This window comes from Trachurus japonicus, chromosome 9 (genome assembly GCF_045865225.1).
Source record: "Trachurus japonicus isolate A0001 chromosome 9, Traja_1.0".
In the NCBI taxonomy this organism is placed as follows: Eukaryota; Metazoa; Chordata; class Actinopteri; order Carangiformes; family Carangidae; genus Trachurus; species Trachurus japonicus.
The window spans coordinates 11,205,404-11,210,675 of NC_140915.1; the positions used below are offsets into that span (position 1 = coordinate 11,205,404).

Sequence of the window (5,272 nt, forward strand, 5' to 3'; positions counted from 1 at the left end):
CGCTCAGCCGCTCTGAGCGCGAGTGAGCGACTCGCAGCCCGAGCCGTCCGTATTTGACGCGTGACGTCGGGAGTGAGGGGGGGGAGAGGGGTGGGATGAGAGAGAGATGTACAGGCTAATGGTTGAGTGATATCCCCTCTGATCTCTTCCAGCTGCCATCTATGAAATGTCAAGACTGTGTACGGCTTTTAAAAAGTCTGACGTGATGGTGAGAGTGCAGCAGGTCACAGATGGATGTGACATGGTGCACCGCGCTGCTGCACAGTTACTGTCTAGTGTAAACAATCAGAATAAACGTCAACACACGCTGCTGAGGATTGTTCCTCACCTCTGTCTGTGTCGGAGCTATTTGTTACTTTTGTATTCATGGGTGCAGATCCCATGTCCCCCCCAATTTTTGAAAAACATGAATTGTCCCCCCCAATAAAAATACCCTAATTTTTGATTTAAATTTGAACAAATGTATTTTCAGACAGCATAACTGGCATTGTAAAAACATGATCAGTTAGTTTACACAATTGGTTAGGGCTTCAAATCTTGATATTCAGCCAACCATCCATCAATTAACCATGCATAAAGTAGTCCCATACAATGGGAGAAAAGGAATATGGTAAGAAGAATTGGGGATCTGGGAAGGTCATAGGGGGGCGAAAAATAAGAACGTGAGTAGACATTACATGCCCGAGACCCGCAAAATTATGATTTACTAACACTTAGGTAAGCAGTGACACGCGTTGGCTGTTTAGGACAAATAAACAAGAATGGTAAGCACAATAAATGATTCCCTGTGCAGTACTTTTTGAATGTTATGGCAAGCCTTTACTAAGTTGTAATTTATGGTGGCATGGTATGAGTTGCATACAGGCTATCTAGATCATTGACACTGAGGACAAATAGACACTACAGTCTGAAATGTGCAAATAAATCCCCTCTGAACCACGTCATAGTCTGTGTTTACACAAAACCCCCCAAATGCCAGTTGAGTTGATTTATTAAATGGGAAATGAAAGTGAGCAATTAAATTTAGCCAATATACTGTATGTATGTGTATTGTTCTTGCCTACATAATTTAACCTTCATTAATGTAAAGGTATAGCCTAAAGCAGTTGAAAAAGCATGTTGAATTTACTTAGTATGCAGCGTCCATGAGATTTTTAATTTGTAGTCATACAACTTTACTGATAGCTGAGTTTTGTCATTGGCTGTTTGGATGACCATGATCAATTAAATTTGAATTGATGCCTCAAAGGCAAAAATTATTATTGAAAGTTGTTGAGCAGTATTGCTGCTGAATGTGGTTCAGCTCAGAGCTTTAGTAGCTGCTGCAGTGTTTGTCAAACATTAGACAACAGCACAGTGCGCTGAAGCACAGAGAAGTTCAAAGAGAGCTTATGATTAACAGCTTATGAGTCATCTTGTACTCGCTGTCTGCTGTCCCAATAAAGGGGTTCCTCAGTTCCTGTCCTCTGTCATGACTCTATTGTATTTAAAAAACCATAATCACCTCCTTGTGGCCATTTGTGCCACAGTGACCTTGACCTTTTTAAAATGGACAGGTGCATAGGAGAAAACCAATGCTGACAAAGTGAAACAGAAAATACTCCTGCACACGGTTTACACTTGCAATGGGTTATAGATTCATTAAGAAAACAACATTTTGGTCCCAAGACCTTCATGATCTGTTTTTACAGAAATTTGTTTTATTTTTGTTTTGTCAAGTCACCAAATCCTTGACATTTGACGTCTGACCCCCAAAAATCGAATTAGTTCATCCTTGAGCTCTGTCAAAGCTTTCCTGAGACACAGTGTCCATGAGAATTAGTCACCAGAGTGGAAAAAAACATGATTAGATATTATCAGTGAAAAGATTATTTGTATTTCATATTAATCCATCCAGAGCTGACTGTGGTGGAGTGTCTAGCAGGCAGCATCAGATGAGTAAAACTTTGATTACGGTCAAGGGGGCAGTTGTCGGTCTGAGAAGTGAAGCTCACTTCCGCATTCAAAAAACTGCAATCCCCTCGGATTCCTCTGGGGGCTGGTGTCAGAAGGGAGCATTCCCCATAGACCCCCGTGTTAAAATCGCCGACTTTACATCCTCAGTAAACATGTTAAAAGCCTGGTGTCAGAACGTTTTTTCGTCTCAATCGATAGTTTCTACCCCCGCACACACTCTGAGGGGGGTGAATTTTTTTTTAACTCTACAGTTTTACTGTTATTAGGTTAAAACTCTAGCCAATCAGGGCGCGGAAACGTTGAGTGACAGGTCCGAGCAGCTCCGTGGACAGCTGCTTCGAGGCCAGTGGGCGGGTTCTCGGCCGGCCAATCCAACATGGCGCTGTCCAGGCCGCCATATTTGAGTCACAAAAACGACTCCCCAAAACCAATGGGTGACATCACGGACGCTACGTCCATTCTTTTTACAGTCTATGATTACGGTTAGTAAGTAGGCTAGGCTAATCTAGGCTAATGCAAGTAAAAGTTTTAAAGGTGTTCAGAAATGGCCGTTTGTCCTGTTTCCACGAGTTTACCAGAGTAAGGAAAACAAATTTGATTGGGTGTTATCGAGCGGGAGGGATATCCGATGTTTGGGGTGGGAGTGTGTTTAGCTAATGTAGCTAACTGTTAGCTAGTAGGCTTGCTACGTTATCCATGAGTTTCAAATGTACAGTCCTACAGTACACCTGCCATGTTGGGGACCCACAGTCCCCAACATGGCAGGTGCAGGACTGCGGACTACTTGCTAACTTAGCTTGCTAGGCTAAGTGATGGAGCGCAGGGATGCTGAGGAGGAGAGTGGAGTAGGGATGGAGGAGAGTTTGTGTCGGTGGTGGTGGACGAGTCTCCTAGTTTTTCTCAGACGTTTGATTGACAGATTACAGATCCTGATATCATTGACTGATGAATCGTGAGCAACGTTATCCAATGCGAAAAGAAAACTACCCCACTTTCACCATGGATTTACTCAAAAATAGTTATTTTGCACAAAGTTTGGGCTACATCAATTGATAGATGAGTTATTACACTAATTTTAAGACCCATAGTGGAATCAAATTCAATTTTCTTTTCTGAACACCTTTAATCATGAGAAAGTTTGCTCTAAAAGAACGCTGCATTATGAAACTCAGTCTTTCAGGCAAGAACTGAACTACATGTTAGTTTTTTTATTAGCTCAGCTTGCATTAGAGGATAATGGATGATGGGTGATTCATACAGTAGGTTCAGTGGATTTCACTTTTTATTCACCCCACATAGCTCCAGGTTCTTAAATGAACCTCCACTGCTCTGTGAGGTTTTTATGGCTTTTTTTAATTTCATTCTGTGTTAGAAGAAATGCCTGAGCGAGAGAGGTCAAAGCTTTTGAAAATCAGACCAGGGTGGCAGTTTGAGCAACGGATGAGAGGGTTTGATGATCCAGACTCTCATTTTACCTCAGCTGCACCCGAAATGACTGACTTTCACCGACAGAGACGTGTGAGGCAGAGTAGAGCCGAGTGCGGTAATAGACTCGTTTGGTAGCAGTGTGGAGTTAGTGCTCATTTTTTAACTTTCCAGCCGGCATGCTGGAAGCAAATGTACTCATTTCAGGCAGCATCAGGTTAAAAACTGAAAAGGGATCAGCAAAAGAAACAGTGCAATCTTACTGGTGGGGAACAAAGACTTCAAGAAGATGATGGAGGAGGACGGTTTGATTTCTCAGGTACCATTTATTGGTCTGTGAGCAATTTAGAGGAGAAAGTCTTTAATAGAGACACATGGGCTGCCCACGCACTTGGCCTGAAGGAGGCAGCCGGACTGAAACTCAATCTGGTCTTCCTTGATTTCATTGTCTCACAAGTATCTGAGTTAAAACACTTGTTTTGTCCACTGGGCTGTTGTAGAGAGATTCACTGCCTTCCACACAATACCTCATCTTCACAAACAGAAGCTAAAGTTCACTGGAGAGTGTTGGACAGTGTTGGGAAGGTTCACTTCCTACATGAACTAGTTGAAAGTTCAGTTCACAAATTATAAAATGAACTAGTTCAGTTCATAGTTCATCATTTCAATTTTTGAACTCAGTTCACGGCTCCAAAAATGAACTAGTTCATAGTTCTTTTTTTTATTTCAATACATTGCTGCTAGCTATTATTAAAAAATATATATTGCCAACACAGCCCATAAAAACCACAGACAGCAATTATTTTATCAGTTTTAACACGGAAACTATGTGTCAGATTTCATCTTCATATCCAATTTTGAATCCTTATCCAAGCAGGCTTTACATTAGCGGTGCAACACTGTGGTGGCTGGTGTTGCCAGATCGGGTGGTTTTCCGCTACATTAAGGTCTGTTTACGGTGTGTTTTAGCTGGGGTTTCACTTGGAAGGCTCTATAGAAATCTGACACACTCTTAGATGAAGTTATACTGAGAGAGAGCGCCGTTCACAAACGCCAGAATGAACGTATTCACAACAACGCTCATCAAGCGGACATACAGTACGTTCAGTTCCCTGTGAAGAACTAGAAGACATTGATTTTACCAGGTTCTTTCTCAATAAGTTTCATTGTCAAATCACTGAGGAGAACATTTGTGTTCATAAATGACCCTGTTCCAGAGAGAGTTGTTATAATGACGTTAGCATATTGACATAAATTCATGGCACACTGAAATAAACTCAATGGGAATTGAACCAACGTGTGTAGAGTACATTGATCTGCAGCTAATCCATGACACTTAATGTTGACGAGGTAGAGAACATTAGTGATGGACGTCGATCTTAATTTGACAGTAAGTTGTCATAAAGGAAGAAGTTACAACGAGGATGGGATTCGAACCCACGCGTGCAGAGCACAATGGATTAGCAATCCATCGCCTTAACCACTCGGCCACCTCATCCTGTACCAGTGTAGTCATGTGATCAATCAGAAATGTGATGCTACAGTAGTAGAGGCTATAGTATCCTACCATGTTGATCACATTGATGCAGCGACGTACAGGAGCTGGATTTGGTTCTTACTCCTAAAACCTGGAGAAGTAGATCAACAGAAATGGACCCTTCCATTTCCAACCTTTACTTTCAGGTTCCTCAAGCAGCTTTCAGAAGATAACATACACTACTCACAAAAAGTTAGGGATGTTTGGCTTTTGGATTAAATTTCATAATGCACCTAAAATGCACTATAACCTTTACAGGTGAACTTAATTTAACCTTCTCTAAACTTTTGAATGCTTCAGTTGTCATTGAACCACTAAATGTTCTGGTTCACTGACAATTTGTATACAGTCCTC

The 5,272-nt window shown here is 41.6% G+C and overlaps 1 non-coding gene across 1 annotated transcript; it reads right to left on the reverse strand.

Annotated features, from left to right (window-relative positions):
* Positions 1 to 4,797: 4,797 nt before the first annotated feature.
* On the reverse strand, positions 4,798 to 4,879 carry trnas-gcu (transfer RNA serine (anticodon GCU)). The gene has a single exon. It is a non-coding gene; the product is annotated as a tRNA-Ser (tRNA).
* Between the last annotated feature and the right edge of the window lie 393 nt (positions 4,880 to 5,272).